We start from the raw sequence: 21,522 nt of genomic DNA, 5'->3' as shown, positions 1-21,522 counted from the left end.
ATCTTTTGGAGGATGACATGTCAATGGATATGTAAACTCTGAAAAACGTGTGTACACACAGGCTGAACTCCACATTTTGGAATCGTTTCATTTAGAAAAATTCAGTTCAAAAAGATGTACTTATCAGAGCATTTACACAGCACTGTTTACAATGGTGAGAAGAAAAGCTGAAGTGAAATCATATCCAGCGATAGAGAATTGGTTACATAAGTTATTCTACATCTTTTCATGCCCCACAGGAGAAGGAATTTCTTGATTCACTTGAAAGGAGCCTGTGATTTATGTAGTTGTCACATCCAAGGACTAAATTTCCAGAAAACTTAACGAAAATAATACTCATACAAGATCACAGGAATGTTTGTATAAGAAGTATGCCAGTCAAACACCCTTTCTGACAGTGGAAAATGGAGAAAACTTAAGTGTCCACCATCAAGACAATGATGCGGTAAATCACGGTGAGCTGTGGGCACTAAAGTTCCGGTGTTTCGGCGTGGTCCAAGGCCTTGTCCACAGTACGCTCCCACGAAAGGTGTCCTTACACAAGAGACCAAACCTGCATATCAGGAAAACCCTCTACTCTATCTGAAAGGACCGGGTGAGTCTGGAGAGAGAGGACGTCTGTGATATATACCTGAGTGAATAAACCGAGCTGCAGAAAACATATAGTATGGCCTTATTTTTCAATAAAGCATATATACACACACATAGACATAGATTTCTCATATACGTGTATGTATGTGTTTATTTATATGACATAGGCATAAAGGTCATGAAATATATATACTCCACATTGTCAGCAGTTTTTACTCTCAGGAAAAAAGGGGAAGGGATGTAGGGGACTTTCGGTACCACAACAGATCTCTTTTCAGAATTTCAGTTAAGTATACTTGGAATTTAAAAGTTTATTTAAGTCCAAAGTAAAATGGACGAGGACTCCACAAGACAGAATGCTATACTAGTCATTAAAAATCATGCCAGGGGAGATAGAATATTGTAGAAAAATGTGTAATAAGCCGAATGGAAAATGGAGGTCTCCACACAGTATACAGGCACACATTGCTCGCTGGTTTTTATGACAGAGGTAATACACACTGATGAAAAGAACAGAAAATAGATGTTAATGTGTTAATTATTATCTCTGAGTACTGGCACCAGGATAGATCCATTTGACCCTTTTTTCATACATTTATATTAAATACACACTATTTTTCATCTGAAAAATGCATTTTTAGATGTCTAGTACCACACATTGGAAAATTACACGAGTACTTACAGAAACAAATAACTAGGAGACACCGCAGCAGCGTCACAAAGTGTAGAAAGGGCGATCCTGAATAACACCGCGCAGTTACATAAGGACCCACAAAGTGAGAGCACCTGCTGTAACAGGGCGCGGCCCCCTTCCATTTGTCAGATGTGTCTTCAGGGCTGAGGCAGTTCTGAGCACGGCCAGTGTCAGTGCTGGTGTCTGGATGGATGCCACTGGAGGTGAGGGCACCTGCAAGCCGAGAGGAAGAACAGAAATCATCCTCTGCTTTTTCTGTCTTGTTTCTTTGTTACTTTTAAAGAGAGGCGGAAATAAGATAAACTGGATCTTTCCTACTGAAATTTCAGTAATGAAACCATTTTTAAAGTGATCACAACTTATATTCTGCCTATGACTGTCTTTTCAACAAAGCATCATATTTATAAAATGTTAATTAACTCAGTTAATTAACTCCCTGTTGAAACATTCTAGTAAAGAGCATGAACTGCAGTATGTAAAAGAACCACACCTGCAGTGACTAGCTCAGCTGTCTTGACGGCAGTGCAGTCAGCCCCCACCATCCCGTGGCCCTGAGCTCCTGATGCTGGTAAGAGAGCGCGCTGCTGCCTCAGATGGAAAGAAAAGGTGAAAGCATTTTCTGAAATCTACAGCACTGACAAAACATAACTGATAAATCCCAGGCTCCTTTGAGGCTGTCATTTTCCGTTTCTGGCCAACACCCGTCAATGAGCAGAACCACCCCATTCCCGAGTCATGGGACTCACGTGGGCAGAAGTTTTGGAGAAATTTCCAGGTATAGAATGTAAACCAACTATACATAAAACTCTGAAAAAGAAAAGATGCAATAATCTGATTTTGGAAGACACTAAAATATTCTCCTAAGCCTTAGTACTTGGAAAGGCTGGGCTTCTACTAAGCCACTTATTTATTTCACAGCCAATGAGCATCTCCCACAAACCCTGTTTCCCTGTGTCTGCTGGGAGCTTCAGGCACATTGATGTTGTCTATCTTATAAGTCACAAGGCAGAGGCGTGTGTCTCACGCTGGCAACTCTCACACAGGCTCAACTCCTAGCCTCACTGTATGAACTTGGCCCCATTTTCTCACCTGTTTATTTGGTACCTGTTCTTCTGTAAGCTGCCTGAAATGCTTATTGAAACAAGTCAGAAGAATGAGTGGGTAGAGAAATGGACAGATGGACAGGTGAGAGATGGGCAGAAAAACAGAGAGTCTCCAAGAGAAGGGGAGCAATCAAAATTACCTATGCAAAACCCTCTTCTAGTCAGGGAAGGAAACCACCACGGAGAAGTGTGAAGAGGCAGGTTGCTTAGGACTGTTTCCTGGATTCCATGAAAAGTCACACCAAGAGATGAGAGGGTAGAACTATAAATAATAAAAGAAAAAATCATGCATGTTTGAAAAATATATCTACATTATGTACTTTCTAAAGAATAGAGTCAAATTAGCAAGGCCCAATAACACAATCCTTGGGTATATACAGAAGTGAGAATCCCATCTCCAATCTGCAAGGCATCCCTTTGGAGCACTGAGAGTCTACACGGTGCAGTCATAAAGCCATCACCGCAAAAGCGATGCTATCCTGCACTTACGAGGAAAGAGCAGCTGTGCTCGGTCTGCCTACACGTGTCTTTTACACCCCTCAGCACCTCTACGGGGGAGGGACGCCTAGCGAGCCCCATCTCTGCAGGACAGAAAACAAGTCCAAGAGAGGCTAAGCCGACCTACCAATTCTCCATCTCACAGGACTTGTCACTCCAGACCAGGACTCGAACTCGGACCCACGTTTGTAACCACAGTACTACCGTATTTTATGTGCTTTTTGTGTGTATAATACATTTGTTTCTGGCATGAAAGGGTATTTAATAAATGATCGGTTGTCTTGTCTATCTCATTAGTTCACAATCTTTATATTTTTGAATTGTACTCTTCCCCTGGAGAAAGGAACGGAAAGAGCGGGGGTCAGAATGAGGTGGGGCTCCATTCTTTATCTGTTGCCTCATCTCATCCAAGTCCCCAAACAGGGAGAAAGAGCAAATGTTCTCTTCATCATTTAAAGAGAGGGCTCCAGTGACGGTGACTTACTCAACCCCAAAACCAAGTCTGGGGGAAGGGCACATGCAGCAACGAGAGCAGTATCACCTGTAGGAAGGCAAAAAGAGCTCAGGGGATGGCTCAATGGGTCAGCCTGATTTCATTTCAATCGATAATACAATAGCACACTCTAAAAAAACTAGAATGCAATGGATTTCCTCTTTCTTGACATCTAGCAAGTTTCCACATCTCACATGTAACATTATCACGAACTAGTGAAAGGAAGAGTCCACAGACAAGGAAAATCAATGCCACAGGCAGGCTGAAACACAGGCTGGAGGAAAGGAAGGGAAAGGGCATAGTAAAGAAGAGGGGAAATTCTGGGAAAAAGACATCATCACAAGGACTCTCAAGCATCATCCAGCAATCATATAATCATTCTTTCAAGAGAGAGTTACTTAGGTCCTATTTTGTGCAACATTGTACAGTGGGCGAAGCAAGAGCACAGCGTCCATGGTGGCAGCAAGCTGCGGAGCTCCAATACACTTCTGATCCCGGTACCTTGCACACTTGTCCTCAGTATAAAGGCAAAATATATAGTAAAATAATCCAATGTAAACTCTATGCAATGCTGAAAAAAATTAAAGAATACCTAAATACCTGGACAGACACACCACGCACATTCCTGAATCAAATGACAGCATTCTTGGGATGGCAGTGCTCCCCAGAGCGATCCATATATTCAACGTGGACTCGATCACAATCCCAGTGGGTTCCTCTGCAGAAACTGACTATCTGCTGCTACAATTCATATGGGAATTCGAGGATCTCAGTAACCAAACCGTACTTGAAATAGAAGAACAGTTTGAGAGGACTTGTAATTCTCAATTTCAAACCTTACAACTGTATCTCCAGGTGAGATTAGAGGCCATTTTTAAGTTATAATTGTGTTTATCCTTATTTTCTAAATTCTGTACAACGAATATACCTGTTAGAATAAGAAATTTAAAAAGTAAGGTATCTTTTAAAACATGCAAACCTATTCATTCATTGGGAAAAAAAATATTTTGACTATAAAGAAGTAAACAAATATCTAGTGAAAAAGGACTATTTAAAAACAAGAGTGCATTTACATTTTTTGTAAATTGGAAACTGAAAAGCACAAACACATCAAGTTTCTAGGGAGAGTGTTGCAACATATTAATTGTTATTTCCAAAATTCTAATTGAACAATGAAAACTCACGAAAGAGAAAATCTTGATTGACAGCCAACTGCAAACACATGGAGAGCAAAGGCCTAGAAATCACAGTTCCTTTAACTCTGCTACTAACTCAATAGGAGAGGAAATTCCTCAGTGAGGGGACAGTGGAATCCCATGCATAAGACAGGATACACAGTACAAACTGCACTAGAATTGGGGGTGATTTCCATAGAAGAATTCTAAAGTTACAACATTGATGAAAAACTATAAAAACACTGACAGACAGATTAAAACACACAGTCATATATATTATATAAAAACATATGAAGTCTGCCCCCATGTTGCATAGAAATACAAACATATTTGTTCATTTATGGGCACTGATTACTTTATCCCAGGTAGAATATTTCAACTAAAATAGATAATCAATAATACACTCCTCTTGTCAAAACTAGTTGATAAGTTACTCTGCTATGTATGCATAATGTGTCTAAGATAGATTTAAAATTAGTGAAAAAGATTTTTGTATGGTTTCTTGAACCCTTCTCAAAACACCAAGCTTAATTTTAAAATAAATCTGAGCAGTATTTCTATATGATCTTTTCCCTTGTGAAATGAACAACACAGTCTGTTGTCAAAATTCTTTCCTTACAATGATTCACGAGCACCGTATACTCACAAAACTGCTGGACAGCAAGGCACTATCCAGACACTGTGACAAATCAAATGAAACACAAGGAAGGCAGTGACCCTATTCTGCAGGGCTTATAATCTGTTCCAACACCGGGTTTTTATTTGATTTGTTTGATTGGTTAGAAAAATAAAATCACTCAAGTACATTCTTCTTTGAGCATTATGTAAATCATGACTCTCTTTTTAGTGTCATGAGCAGGAAAGACTTGAGTATGAATTGATTAGATCAACTAGGCACAATCATCGCTGGAGCCTGTGTAATAAATAAGTACATGAGATCTAAAATAAACCTACACAGATCTCTGCAAGGAAAATGAAGAGGTGAGTTCCCCAATGAGAAAACAAACAATCAAGAAATCAAAAAAGGAAAACTTTTTCATTAATGATTCCAGGCAGTAGTGGAGCATGGTGGTGAAGATCACAAATGCTGGGGACAAACATGAGGGTCTGAAATCCCACAGCACTGGGTAGCTGTGACACTGATATTTCAGTGAAATTTTCTGCACCTCAGTCTCCTATCCATAGACTGGGGACAGCCACAGCACCCATCTCCTAGAATAGTCTTAAGAATTAAGTTATTTTTTATATAAAAGTTTAAATAAAATACCTCAGATTTTAAATATTACCCCAAAAGCTCAAGGAACAAAGAAAACAGTGATAAATTGGAGTTCATCAAATGTTAAAAATTTGCTTCAAAGGACACCATCCAGAAGGTGAAAAAACATCAGAGAGGAGAAAATTTTTTCAAATTATTTATCTGATTAAGTATTTGTATCTTCAAATAAAAGAAAAAACTCCTACAACTCAACAAGAAAAAGAGAACTCAATTAAAATGTGTATAAAGTATCTGAAAATGTATTTTTCAAAGAAAATATACAAATGGCCAATAAGCACAATCAAACGATGTTCAATATCATTAGCTGTAAAAGAAATCAAGTCAAAACCACTAGGAGAAACCGCTTCACACTTACTACAATAGGTTATAATAAAAAAAATGTGTAACAAGCACTAATGAAGACACAGAGGAAGCGGAGCGCGCAGCCCTTGCTTTTGAGGATGTAACACAGGGTGGCCACTTTAGAAAACAGCCTGGCAGGTCCTCAGAGAGTTGAACATTTGGTTTATGAATGACCCAGCATTTCTGCTCTCTGGTCACACAAGTAAGAGAACTGAAAACAAATGTCCACATAAAAATTCCTACAGGAGTATTCACGGCGCCATTACTCTTCACAAACAAAAAGCAGACACAACACAAACGACTATCACCTGATGAATGGGTAAACAGTAGGGCCCAGATATACAGTAGAATATAATTCAGCAATAGCAAAGCATAGAGTACTGACCCAGGCCACAACCTGGAAATACATTGAAAAAGTTACTCAGTGTGAAAGAAGTCAGTCACAATAGACAGTTCCATTTACATGAAATAACTTGTTTTACATGAAATGTCCAGCACAGGCACATCCATAGAGAGAGAACAATGGCTGCCTGGGGCTGGGGGAGGATGAGGAAGATGGGAATGACTGCTTGTGCATACAGGGCTTCCTGTTGGGGGATGAAAATATTCTAAGATTGACTGCGATGCACAATTCTGGGCTTTGAGTAAAAACCGCTGCACATTTTAATGGGTGAATTGTATTAAAACTGTTAAGGACAAAAGCACCTAGGGCCAGAACCTTCAAATAGTAAATGCAAATTGCTAACTTTTATTACAGGAAGAAGAAACTGCCCTCAGCATGAAAGCAGGAGATCGGCAAATATGGGTTAACAGAATTGGACAAGAGCATTTCACTTGAAAGAGTTGCTGAGTGTACACGAAATATTCAGAAATAGGAAAATCAGCTTGACATCACGAAGAAGCATTCTGCTTCAAATGCAGATCAAGGATTCGGCAAGCCCAGCTGCTACAAATAACCAGAGAAGAAACCTGGTTCTTACAACAAGCACCAGAGCCAACAAGGAAATGGTGGTGAGGAAAGCAGGCAGCCAAAAATCTGGAACAGTTTGCTACAAATAATTTCTCCACTGAAAATTCAAAAATAAAATGAAAGTGATGCAATGCTGAGCTGGCCTCACGTTAAAGGGCTTCCTCTGCTGCTCGACAGTTCTGTAACCCCGAATGAGAGACTCAGGAGAATCAGCATGGCTCCTGGCAGTCCCCAAGTGACTGCCCTCCAGCACGTTTACCACCATCACATCTGCCAGGGTTGTATTGCAGAGAAGAGACCAACTTCTAAAAGGCACAGGAAATGTTTACCAGGGAAGAAAAGGCTGCTGTCAGTCCTGGGACAGAGGCAGTGTGAGCAGAGGCCAGAAGGCTGCAGGTGAACTGGAGCAGACCTGGGGCAGGAAGGGACCACGGAAGAGCAGATATCAATTTTCTACTCTCTCTCCCTAGAGGTAGGAGAGATAAAGCCTGCATCCTTCTCACCTGGAACTGTGGGTTCTGGCTGGCAGAAGTCTTACGTACAGGGAATGAATACTCAAGACTCTGTGGAAAAAGTCACGAAAGAGAGAGGGCGTAGGGACCCAACTCCACGAGCCTCTCAAATGATCCCATATTTATTGTGTATAATCAAAGGAAAACGTCATTAACAGTTGTGTGATAGTAAGCAGGAACTTGGGGAAAGAAGGATGAGACAGAGATTGTAGAATCCACCATGAGTACAAAGGCTTAGTGTATCTTTAGGTAAGTCATGGGGTGAGGGGAATAAGATACATTCTTTAGACATGTGAATTACAAAGCAGACCACCAGACCAGCTAGGTCCTTGCTTGGGGGATAATAGAGTATCTAACTGCACACAAGCCCAGCCTTTATAGCTGTGGGCCTGGGTCATTGCTTTGCGATGAGCAGAGTGCTATCTAAAACATCATCTACGCAAGCAAAGCATTATCTCTGCTTTTTAAGGCAAGGAGACAGGAGTGAGGATGCACAGGCACTTGCTTGCAAAGCAGTTACTAAGCATACGTTTTCTTCTTAAATTTGACAGGCGGCTGGGGTCTGTTACAATTTGTTAACCCAATCATGGGCTCCCACATGGAACCATTATGGAGGACACCCTAAGGTGACAAATCCTGGCTCTGGGTCTTTTCCTGCCAGCTTCAGCCACTCTAGCAGAGTCTAGGCACATTCCTGAATAATGATCATACAGAACCACCCACACTGTTAACTCCTGGTGCTTGAAACTTAATTTTAGCTCTACACAACTTAACGTAGAAAAGTTTCAGAAATAAAAGATATTATATTTACTTTATATCTCATCATAGGACTGATTTTTCTGATTGCTCTAAGCTGCTTCTTCTTGGTAAAGCACCTAATTCTGCAGGTGAATTCAGTACTTTCTTTGGGCATAACTAGCCAGTTTGGGCTCGCTAACTTCTATTGGTCAAATACCGATACACTTAATTGATTTCATTGTTCATCAATTTCAGCTGGGAGCAGAGGGAGTGTCACTCTGTTCCTCAGCCCACCCTCAACCCTTATCATCAGCAACTCAGGCCTCCGGAAACCAAAAAAAGCTTTTGTTTCCCTTCTACAGTTTCAACAAACCCAACAGGATACATAAGCCTGGAGAAAGAATTCAACACAAATGTTAAAACAAAAATCAATAAACCTGAAGCAACTCCATCTCCGAATCATGATACACAATGACATGAGATTAAGTGTGTCAGGCCCAAAGCATGGGTGAGCCTGACCACCTGATTTCTATTCTTCAAAGGAAGGAAAGTTTTCCTATTTTTTATTATCACTCTGTCATTGTTTCTGATTAAGCCAAAAACTAGTTTATGAAATAATTAAGCATTGAAATAACAGATTTTTGTTGTATCAATTACAGAAGGCATTCAGAGGTGTTAGGAAAAACCACCTCTGTAAAAAATGCAAAATTTCTTCCACTGTGAAGAACACGTATACAAAATGCAACAGAGAATTCAAGCTCTTGTGGAGAGGAGCAAAAGCCACAGAATCAAAGCAAAGTCATTACTATGAGTCAACTCAAAATTCACTGGACAATCATGTTCAATGCATTCAATGAAATTTAAAGGCATACTGCAAACCATACACTTAATGATCTGCAGGCTAGAGGAAGAATTTCTCTCTTTAACAGACAAGAGTAATCAATAGGGTGCCCCACCAAACAAGGACCAAAGAACAATCAGGTTTTTAACAGTTCTGATATATCAGCATTTTCTAAAGATCAAAATCCAGAAATTTTAAACATTGATTCACACCACAATGAAACAAGCACTTAAAAAAAAAGAAAAGAAAAGAAGCACATAGAACATGTACATAGATCAATGAGAATTTCTTGAGACGCTGGAAGAAACAGGCTATAGTCTTTTACTTGAGAAATAAAACTACTTTTAAAGATAAATGCTAAAACACATTTCATCATTCATGTTGCCTTGAAAAATCTGAGGCACTTGTATCTGATTAGAAAAGCAATTCTGAGTAATAGTGTGTTACAATTCAGAGCCAGTTTGCTTTAGAAGAAAAGAGAAAAGAAAAGCTACCGTTTCTCATATACTGCACAAAGTGTGAAGTGTCTCCCTGCCTCTTTCTCCTCCCGTTTTCTAAGCTCATGCTTCCCAACCCTTCTGAAACAAGTATGAGAACCTCTTATTCCCGCCAATATGCCAAATGACAAAAGAAAATCAATTTATTTGTGTAAGTATATGCTTAAACCTTGAACTGGAAGAGAAAGATATCAGAAGTCTATATGGAACTTATTTCTACATTCCTGAAATCACACACACAAACGTTCACACAGACACAGACACAGACACATACCCCCTGGATTACTGGGAAATTCACAAGCTTAGGATTTCCATCTTCTAGAAGATAACTTTGTAGTTAGTTTAAAATACAAAACTGTCAGCTTTGGAAAGCCTTGATCACCTGCTAAACCATCCAAATATCAAAGAGACCCAATTAGCCTTCTCGGTAGAATGTAATTTCCCATGATGGCAAAACATACCCTAAAAAGTCCTGGATCTAAGTCTCGTGTTTATCACTAGCTATGATCGTTTTTAAGCACATTAACAGATTCAGAAACTTATGTCTCAACAGCATTTATTCTTATTGAAATAGTATACGTGTTCATTTGCCTATACAGAGACCAGGTCCCATGATGGAGTTTAAGAGCTATTTTGTGTATTGCAATATTTATTTTTAAGTGCAGAAAAGGAGGGTGGGTATTACTCAGTTGTAGAGCACCTGCATAGCATGCACAATGTCCTGGCTTCAGTCCCCAGTACCTCAAAAAAAAATAAATAAAATAAGGGCATATTTAAAAATGAGTAAAGTTATAAAAAAATGCAGACTAAAAACCACTGCAATCTAGGAGACACAATTACAATAAAAAAAAACAAGAGTTTCTATCAATTATTGGCTATTTGCCAATCGCAGAGACAACCAGAAATCACACCTGATAACCATCACGTGTGATTCTCAGCAACCCTACTAAGTAGACACGGATGGGAAACCAGGCTCTGCAGATGAGGAGACGGAGCTCAGAGGAGCCGGGGACGCTGACCGTCCTGCTTCCCGTGACACCACATCAGCCCAGGGCAAGCGCTGACGGAGCTGCAATGAGGGGACACCCAGCTGCATGGAACCTTGGGGCACTGGGGAGTCCCAGAAAACACTAAAAACTGTTCAGTGAAAAACCAGCTCAAATATAATACACTGTGCCACATTCTTTAAACAGGGAACATGAGTGAGACCTTTTTGATGCCTCCGTGTCCTTTCTGCCATCGTCAGTTACTTGCCCTCACAGCGTGACCAGTGATGAACTGGACCCCATATGAAGCGCACTCAGATGGCAGAGCATTTGAAGCTGTTTTATGAAGTTTGTAAGACTCTGTCTGTGCCTCACACAGGCGGTCATCCATCACTTCTCACCGGTGTGGATGTACCACCTGAAATCACTCCTTTCTGCTTTTTAAAATCCCTTCATCTACTCCAGACTTTTCAATAGCAAAGAAGCAGCTAAACCACAGACAGTGGACAGCTTTTCACCAAATTTCTTGAACAGCCCATCGGACTACCTGGAAGCCCTTTACTTTTATTAAACCCACTTCCAGGTACTTCATCATTTTCGGATTGGTGGACTTGGCCTCTGACTGAGCTACTCAGAGAGCTCCCAGCCTCACATCCGTGAGAGGACCCTGCTGTTGGGAGAAATCAGTGAGAAAGGCGTACATCCCCCAGTCATGTCTGCATGGCTAGAAGTGCCACAACGTGCTAAAAATTTATACCATCATAACCCCTGGGCTCCCATGGACTGGTTTCACATTAACCAAACTCATGAGACACTGATGCAAGAAAACCAGAAATTTAACTTATTAATGTAACAGAAGATGTGAAACTATGAACCAGACTGCAATATCAGAGTTCAACCATGAGTATATGTTCTCCTCCACGGCCCAAACACGGGCAGGCAGTCACATGGCAAGTGTGGACAGAAGCAGAGCAGGAAGGATTTCTAGATGAATTCAATGGACTAAATTTCTGTTATACCAACAGATCTGCTGCCTGGAAAACAATTAATTCTAATCACGGTGCACTCTTCGTGGACAGTTGCCGAGACACGACTGTGAGCACCTGTGTAACTCTCCTTTCCCTGTCCTTTCTGGGCTAATTGATGCACAGACGTACAGAAATCGAGGGATGCAGATACATCTAAACACCCAAAGCCCATTCTGGGAGCCACAATACCATACAGCCAGGGTTAAAATACTTGCTCTGCCACTTACTAGTTCTGTGACCTTGGTCAACTTACCCTCTGTGTGCCTCAATTTCCACACTGTGAAACTGGGATAACAATCAAACCTTCCTTACTCGCTTGTTGAGAAGATTGAAGGATTCATTTCTGTAAAACGCTCAGAAAAGAATGTAGCACATTTTGGGTGCTCAACAAATGTCAAATTAATATTACAGTGGTTTACAAGTCTCCTTCCTAATCATCTTCTGTGTTTCCTGGCTAGACTAATACCCAAAGGAAATTCTTATTTCTCCTTTTATAAACTCATGGGATGAACCCTTCTGTTCCATCCCACCACCTGTTTAAACTGATGGAAGGGATACCTCCTCCCCACTCCTCTGGGCCATGCAGAGTGCTACTCCCTTCACAGCCCTGACCCCTGGCCCACAGCTAGCCCTCCTCACATTAACAGATTGAGTTGTGATTCCGGGGAGACAAGCAGGGCATGTGAAACCCTTCCTTTCCCTCCAGTGTTGACTACCCTAGGGAAGCACCCTGGATGCTCAGCTCCATTGCAGAACAGCCCTGTGCATGATGGGGCTCATTCTCTCAAGGGAAGGCTTGCTGTGGCCCAGAGATACCTGGGACAGGGTGAGTCTCTACTTCTGGGACACAGTATCATGACACTCATTTATCCACAGCCCTGAAGTTCATGGAGAACGTGGCTTCATCAGTAACAAAGAAGACATTTATCGCCTGCCTACTCTTTTGTGTCATCTCTCAGTTGGCTGCTGGAGACAACATGTGTATAAGTATTGGTTCCCCTTAGGCCCCAACATATATGAAGTAACAAAAATTTCTGTGGCTTAACGTTGGTCCAGGGTGACTGTGTAACAGTTCTGACTCTGCTGATGCTAAATTATGGGTGTAGGAATTATGGAACGTCCTCAAATATCTTTCATCATAAAATCAGCTTTTCTTATTTTCTTGTTTCTTTGTAATTACCAAAGACTATAAAATGATGGCTGCACACAAAACAGCAGCTAAAGTTTATGAGCTCTCTTGACATACCCACTGTGGTAAACATGTTACATAATTACTAATTCTCACAATTCTACAAAGCAGATATGAGTGTCCCCTTCTCACAGACGAGGGGAAAACTCAGAACGAGCTGACTCAGGATCACATGGTTCAGTGTCAGCACGTGCAGGCAAACCCAAGTCAAGAAACTACACCCCATCATATATGTACCAAATCAACTCCCACCAATTAACACACAGCGGCGGGGTCAATACTCAGGGAACTCAACACACCTTTCAGCTTTATGGTGCTCCAGAGGCAGCTTCTAGCTGTTTTATAATATCCCGGCTCACTGGTTTCTAACACTAGAAGAAAAGCCCAATTTTGCCATTGTTTGCACAGCAAGTCTGAAATGTTCACAGCGAGATAAAAGAATAAAACTATGATATAAGCAGAAAAAATTTTCCAGGTAGAAAGACATAATGGACGTTGTGCTATTCTGAAGCATTAAGCAAAGGAATCAAAATAAAATCACATTGTTTAAGTCTTATTTTACAAACAGAAAAATTAAGACTGTAAAAAGTTGCAACAGCGCCACCTATGGCTAAAAAGACCTTCCAGGTTGCCGGGAAACATGCAACACAAAAATTGACTGTAAGATGAGAAACGAGAATCAGATAACTAGAAGCTTATGTAGCATATACTGCACTTTGCTTCGGGGGGATGGAGGGGTATTCAGTATTTAATCTGATATTGCTAATACTCCTAAATATAAACAAAAGACATAGGCTCATGGAAGCTCATCTTAGAAGAGGAAAGAATCCAGTCCAGCCACTTCATTTTACACGAGGGGAGACTGAGACCTGAGATCTGTCCTCCTGGCAATCAGCAGCAAAGCTCTCCTAGGTCTCATGTCTTGCACTGTAGTAAAAACCAACAGAACTGTACTAGGCCTATATTCATAAAAGTCACGTCTGTATTTTTCCAACAGTAGGTAATCTAAGTATCTTGCAAAATACTTCTCAAAGAGCCAGGAAATCATAGAAGGGTATTGAAATACAAAAACATTTATTTACATATTAAAACAGCATGAGCTTTATTATCTCTATTAAAAAAGTGACATGTCAAATCAAAATTTTGAAATTTTAAAACCTGAAAAGAGTGCAGAAAAAAATCAAAATTTTCTTTAGTCACAAAAGAGAGAAGCTTATTCCCTGATAATAATCAATGTGGATTTTTCTAAACTTAATGGTTCTGGTCAGAATCCCGAGAAATTAAATGTCTGATGGATGGTTACACGGCAACATGAATTCTGAGCTTACATTCTGTGTAAATAATCTTCAAGGTCGTCTGCTTAAGGCAATTTAAGTAGTCCCTGTCTCACTAGAGTGACACAGATTTCATTAAAGCTTCATACTGCACTTAAAAAAAACAATCCTAGTTACTTTAAGCCATATTAATGTATATCATATATACACATATTGAATATGCATCAGAAATAAGCTACCCTTTTTAGTATTCAGAGTTGATACTTCTAAACTATCAGTCACTGTGAAAGCACATTTTTATTAAGCACCTCTACGGTGCTTTGTATACAAGGCGTCCAGCTCTCACAGTCAGACAAGGTAAACCATATTACTCAAATTTCACAAATGACGAAATATACTTAAGCCATGTAAACAACTAAGATATTCATCATCAGGAAAGAAAAGAGTAAGGATTTTACTTACAATACTCACTGACAAAGTTTTCTTTCATACTAAGACTACATAAAACAAATTCAGTGTTTGGAAATTTTTCAGTAAATAAGCACCACTAGAAAAAACAAGTAACATCATTAGCAACAGTTGGACTTTCAAAGACCACTTCTCTCTTGCACAATAGTTATTTTAAATGTTTTGTTTTTAGTTCTCACAAAGCACTAAATTAAAAAACTATTTCCTTTACAGTCATTACCTGAGAATAAAACATTTGTGAAAATGTACAATTTTAATTTATGCCACTCTGCCTCTCATTCTCACTGGTGTCTCTCCTTTGAAGACCTCATCAGGCTGAGATAGCTAAAATCGGTCATTTATGGGCTCACAGGAGTTCGGGAAAACACTCAACGGGAAGCTGATTAGAGGAGCAATTGAGAATTCATCCTGTGCAGCCTGGATTCCAGCATCGAGCTAGCCACCGCCAGCTGCGTGTCATTTGGGGCAAGCTGACCCATCTCTCAATCCCTCAGCTACAAAAAAGGAGACACTGATACCTACAATCAAACACTTGCTATGAAGTAAAATATGAGCAAAGCATTTTAGCCTCAGTTAGGCGTCCACTCACAGCGAGTTTGGTCATTATGATGATGAGGATGGCTGTTAACAAATTAAGCTCGACCAAACAGGAGAAATCACCTTAAAGGAGAAACATTTTAAGTCCATGAGTATTTCCTTTTGGGTGGACTGTAGAATATTCTATAGATTTTTTTTTAATAAACCAAATTTTGTCCATTAATTGTAGATTTACAGGTTCATGGACAAGTCTCCAGAAAAATAATTAGAGGCCTCTAACCTCTGAAAATTAAGATGTAAATTAAAAAAAAAAATCAGGGAAGAGATTATACCTCATTTGGGAGAGTATGTGCTTAGCATGCATGAGGCCCTCAATTCAGTCCCCAGTAACTCCATCTAAAAACTTTGTTTTTTAAGAAATAGAGAATTAAAGCAAAAGGATGGAGGAATACGGAAATTTTTAGAGACTCATCTCAGATTTAAGATAGGGAAGAAACCATCCAATTCTCAGAAGAAATCTTGAGGACTATGTAAACTGGATCTGAGATGTCTAGTCTTTTAACATTATTCATGAAATCATATTACCAAGTCTTAAAACTACCTGATAACCCACAGTGGTGATACTGATCATAACAGCTACCATCACGTATCGAGCTCCGGCTAGGACTGCTCTGTTCTGACATCTCTACCCCTAAGGCCTCACCAGGCGGAGAGCACTAAATTCGGTCATTTATGAGCATCTCGTGTAAGTCCTCCATTTGTGCTTCTCACTCTCCCCTCACCAGCTCCTCTGAGGGAAGCACTGTTATCATCTTCCCCACCCGCAGATAAGGCCACTGAGGCACAGACACTAAACCCGTTCCAGGCCACATTGGAATTAAAGGACGTCTGTATTTCTGCTGTTTTGCTTTTGACAAAGGAATCTGAGATATCAATTCAAAGCAGACTGTTAAATAATCAAGTCTGTCAGGTCTTCACCTCAAAGAGCAGATACTATAAATTCCTGCTGTAGGATGAGGCTGCCGTCACAAACTGACTCAGCTTGAAATTAATATCCAAGATGAAGCAGCGGATACACGTAAATATTCACGATTGTCAAGTCTGCCCACGGGTCTGGGCCCTTCACTGCCTGAAAGGGGGTGAAATCCCCACCCGTGTCTGGGAGGGAAGCGCGGCTCTTCCCGGGCTCACCCAGGCTTCATAGGCTATTTACCCCCACAGACTAGCCTCAACGGCTAAAAGCTCTCAAGATTTTTACACCAGGCAAAACTGAAAGACATTTCTGTAGATGGAGCACTTTCTCAGGCTTAAATTTTTTTGCCTACACTCAGCCAGAGGGAGAAAAGAAACAGGACTCTACAAAGTCCTGACCCTCACCACTCACAGGAGTAGAATGACCACAGCAGAAGATGGCCCTTCACATTGCAGGATGTGAACAAAATAAAGATGCCCCAACAACAGGCACTCCCAGACACAGCGCTCAGCAGTCTTCTGCACAATCACAGTTGTGCAGCCCTCAACACCTTCTATTTCCAGAACACTTCATCAGCCCAAAAGAATCCCCCTATCACTAGCATTCACTCCGTAATCCCCCTCCACCCAGCCCCTTCCAACCATCACCTGCTCTCTGCCTCTGCATGTGCCTTTTCTGGGCTTTTCAGATCACTGAAATCAACAATATCTGGCCGTTTGTGTCTGCTTCCTTTCAATTAACATGCTGTTAGCAAGGCTTGTATATTTTGAAGTGGCATCAGCATCTCTTTATTTTTTATTTTTTTTTGGAAACGTTAAAGATTATTAGAAGGTGGTAAGTACTATCAAAAAGAGTAGAGTGGAGCATAAGTGATTGTGTTTCAAAGGGAAAAGTGTGGGTTGAACAGTCAGGGTGGACTTCCCAAAACAGGTGGCATTTTTCATTTTCCTCTTTTTTTTTTCTTTTTTATTCACTCTTACGTGTGAATAATGTTCCACTACATGGAGATACTACATTCTGTTCATCCATTCAGCAGCTATGTATGGACGAGGTCCAGAAGAATGAGTGTAAGGGGTGACTAGCATGGATGGCATTTAAGCAAAGGGCAAAATGTGTTTTCAAAAAAAAGCCAACAAACAGAGGCGCAAGGAAATTCAGTGCGTTTCTGAGCAAAGTGCTTGCTTGCTTCGGCAGGACTACCGTGCAGGGCTGGGGCGGATATTGGCAGGAATCACGGTGAGGGAGTCACCTGAGAAGACATCCCACTGCAAGCAGCTCAGCCAATCCTCCTCCCTCATCCTGTATTGTTAGAGCAATGTTTCTAGGTTACTCTTATTTCAATTAATAGCATTTAACTGCACGTCTGATCATCACCATCAGACCACATTACCTCCAAGTCACAGAAAATCATTCACTGACCGGAGCAGCACCAGGACATAATGGTGATGGATTAGGGAGTCCTGCAGCATTCCAGCCTGCAGGCACAAACCCCACATGTGCCCTGGTGATGTCCAGAAAATAAAATGCATGGAAATATCTCACTGCTGGAACACGACATCTGCCCTCAAATTGCCCGAAAATCATGCTGGCAAAGCACTACTCAACCTTCTCAGTACAAAAAAAAAAAAAAAGCTAAGAAGGCAAATTTAGGCTCTTCCATTGAAAACCAGCAGCCACCACTGCCAGTATTTGAGCTGGAATGCTCCTGACTTTGAAAACCACTGCGCAGTTACTTTTCAAACGTGAAACTCATATATATATACCACGTAGATGATATTGCAGTAGGATTTTTCTTTTCAAAATTTCCAGTTGCAAAATTAGCACAAGAAAGTTTATGTTTACGCTTTAAAAAAAATCAATTATCCTCCATTTTCTTAATTTTGAACTTATTATTATTTTATAAATGGAGCTATGGTGCGTATTTAAAACCTTTTGATTTCTGAAAACAAGACGTTTATGACCTCACTATTTCAGAGCAAACTTTAACGATTCTTTGAGAGGTGGGGCCTGGGGTGCTCACTAACAGCTCTTTAAATACTGACAAGGATGTGCTATTAAGTAATACAAAGGCTCTAAGTCCACATTAGCTCAGAAAGCAAAGAAACCACACCAAAGACTTCCTTAAATATTTTATATATTCCTATTCTTTTGAATATTAAAGCTCTTAAAACATATGATTTTTTTTGAAAAAGACAACAGCTGTAATAATTTTCCTCTCACCAAGAAAGCAATCTTTATCAGGAATAAAAACCCCTATGGAAATCGAAATGACAGGACGTTTCTAGCTAAGTGAACATCCAGATCTGAACACAAACCTAAATCCTATCAGATCTCACTCGAAGGAGCTCTACAAAGGCCTGGACAACCCTGGAGATTAGCTCTTTTGTTCCAAATGTTGGCTGAGCTAAGATAATCACACTAGGCATGGAAAGAGAGAAGAGGAATGTCCACCTGGCAGCCTCCATCAGTTTTCTTCCAGCCACAAGGTGCCTCTAGGGCAGCCCCGCTAACAAGTCCCCCATAAGAAAAGCCGGCATCCACACTGCCCCTGCCGTCCCCAAGTAGCCCCGAAGCCCATATCCCAGCCTGTGAATGGTCTTCAAATGATCCCCCAGTTGGTGGCACCCTCCACCTCTTCCCCGCTACACACACACACAAAGCCACGACAGCCTTCCCAAAGCACAAATTTGATTACATCAACCCCACTTCAAACAGTTCAGAGGCTCCCTGGTAGAGTTCTAGCCCCACCCCAGACCCTGCTCGCCCAGCCTCATCTCAGTACATAGGTCCCCAGTGACCTCAGGAGCCCCTTGACCTGCTCCTACTTCCCACTTGCCTCCAGGTTCATTTTGACTGTTTCCCAAGGAAGCCTTCCCTCCCTCCAACCTCCACAATTTGTTCCTCTCTTCCTAGAACATTCTAGGCTAACTGACAACGCTAAGCTCTCAAGAAGCAAATACATTTTGCTTATTTATGTGGCTACACTCTCTCTCCCCTAGACTCACTGAAGTGCACGTGTTATGAATAAATGAATGACGGGTTGGATCTCAAAGGGACAGACATACCTGCTCTCACCCGTCCCGACCCTTTTGTCTGTAGTATATCAGAAGCAAAACCAGAAGTACCTTCCCTGAGGGTCACTTCTGTTGACACCCTTCACTGCCTACTGTGTCAGTTCTAGTAAAACTCAACTTCTTCCAAAGCCCTTCACCCCGGACTCTCTCCAGTGTCCTCCCCAGCAGGGGCTCCCTCCACCCTGGACCGCACAGGGCACTCTCCCCGGGTCCCCACGCCAAAAGCCTCCAGGCCTCTGCCCGGGCTGCACCTGCGACCTGAGCCACATTCTTGACTCCTTCTCTTGGCTGACTCTTACTCTGTCCTCACAACTGAATGTACAGCCCATTTCTTCCAGGAAGTCCTCTGTGATAATGTCCTTTAGGTCTTGTCTGGGCTCTATCTATAGCAGCAGTACATGGTGACCAACTGGGTGTTTGCCCACTCCTTTGAGACCACGAACACTTGGGAACCACGTGGGAAGGAGTGAGAGATTACAAGACAGGTGGGGGAATCAAAAAGCAGAAATCACAGCCCAAGTCCCAAATTCAAGGATACTTTCTCAGAAAAAAGTATAAACTATTTCACACGTGTGCCATTTGGCTACTATTTTTGTGGCTTGTGGACAGCAAGAACTTGGTGTTCTAGCCCAAAACCCAGGTTACATGCAAAGAAATGTATATATTCTTATCCAAAGGAAACCAGAGCTGCTCAACAACAGTTTTCATTTAGAACTGAAAGGAAATTTGATAAAGGCAATCTCTCTCTCTCTCTTCTTTCTTTTCTGGAATCATATAATTTTAGAAGTATTTGTGTGACTAACAGACGGCTACAGCCCGTGATTCTGCACTGAAGTGTTTGAGGCTGAGGAAGCCTAGATTGCATTCACTCTGTAAATGCAATCACAGCAACACACTGATAGGTGCCGTGAGTGGTGGAGCTGATGTTCCAAAGCAGGCAACATTATTCTGTAAGAGAACTCTAAATAGAAAGTAAGAAATGCAGTGTCCTGTACTCAATTTCATTTGCTATATGGGCCATTAACTGATAGTATATCTTGACTAATGAAACCCAAAAATAAATTGTCAACTTCGATTTTCTTCATCTGACCATTTTATGCTAATATCGGATATTAAACTCTCACTCCATATGGAAAGCTCAGGCCTACGCTGCAGCACAGTTACATCCCGTGGAAGAAAGCCGACCAAGGGAGAACTGGAGAGTTTCCCTTCAGAAGCTGCAAAGTCTGGTTTTGCACCTGTACACCATTTGCAACCACGTCATCATCAAAGGAGTTAGACGTTACCTCTCTGGGACGAAAATCACTGTGTGCTTCAGAACCATCAAAGAATGCTGAGCTTTGTGAAACAGTCCAGAGGCGCTTAAATCATACTTTTTCTGAAAGGCTCCAAAACTGACCCACTTCACCATTCCAGGTATAACAGGGAAGTACTGGAAACAGTAGAGAGAACATGCCCTTGAATTCTGACAAGGCCCTGCTTGAATCCTGCTACAGCATTTACTAGTCGCTAAATGGACCAATTCTTTAACCCCTCTGAGAAGGCTTCCCAATCCCCAAAAGGGGGCTGCCACCGCCCACCTGGGAGGCATGGATGTGAATGAAACACGCAAGTTGGGCGGCCGACTGGTACCTGACACGGGGCCTGGCTAGCTTCCCTCCGCTGCCCTTCTCCCCCTTTAAACTTGCACTGTTCCCCCAGTAACGATCAAGCCCCCGGAACAGACTGCCCGTATCTTCTGTGTATCCCTGGATACATGCCTTACCCTTAGGAGGCCAGAAAAACAACTGCCTCCTCCCAAGTCACTAACAATGTTCTTAAGATTCTGGGTATTTTTAACTCTATTTTTCAGGGAGACTATTCCAGAATTTTGCAAGCACCATTCTCCAGGTTGGCTCCCCTCCCAGTGCCCATCCCTTCTCACCTCAGATCCTCTGTCTGACTGCCTTCTGTTCATGGGAAAGCGAGTCCGGTAAGGTGGGGCTCCCTAGGCCTCCCTCCCTCCCTCACAGGTGATTGTGACTAACTTCTCCCCACTCCTCACTGCAACTCTAGCTTCGGAGGAGTCTACCCTGCAGCCTCTGCACCTTCCCAAGACGCACACGTGGTCACGACCCTCCCTTCAGATTTCTTCCTGGCTGGCCCTGCCCAGCCCCTGGCCCCTTAAGGATAACTGGCATTGCTTTGAAAATGGCAAACACCACTGACTGACACACCAGAGCTGTATGGTCTGGGCTTTCCTCCAACCAAGACACAGCCCTGC

General features: G+C 41.6%; 1 protein-coding gene across 3 annotated transcripts in view; it reads right to left on the bottom strand.

The window, feature by feature from the left end:
* The window catches only part of LOC140687542 (trafficking protein particle complex subunit 9-like), a 518,046-nt gene that overhangs the window by 50,236 nt on the left and 446,288 nt on the right, over nt 1–21,522 (bottom strand). The window contains exons 1-3 of one of the 3 annotated variants that reach the window (XR_012061919.1): nt 1,776–2,037; nt 1,274–1,498; nt 725–1,091 (exon numbers count right to left, since the gene is read on the bottom strand). The gene's annotated coding sequence lies outside the window, so the exon portion shown is untranslated. Of the gene's footprint in view, nt 1–724; nt 1,092–1,273; nt 1,499–1,775 lie in introns of those variants that run through there. The other 2 variants (XR_012061918.1, XM_072944662.1) reach the window with 2 other exon arrangements.

This window comes from Vicugna pacos, chromosome 20 (assembly GCF_048564905.1).
Source record: "Vicugna pacos chromosome 20, VicPac4, whole genome shotgun sequence".
In the NCBI taxonomy this organism is placed as follows: Eukaryota; Metazoa; Chordata; class Mammalia; order Artiodactyla; family Camelidae; genus Vicugna; species Vicugna pacos.
This window is presented reverse-complemented; position numbering and strand designations above follow the sequence as displayed.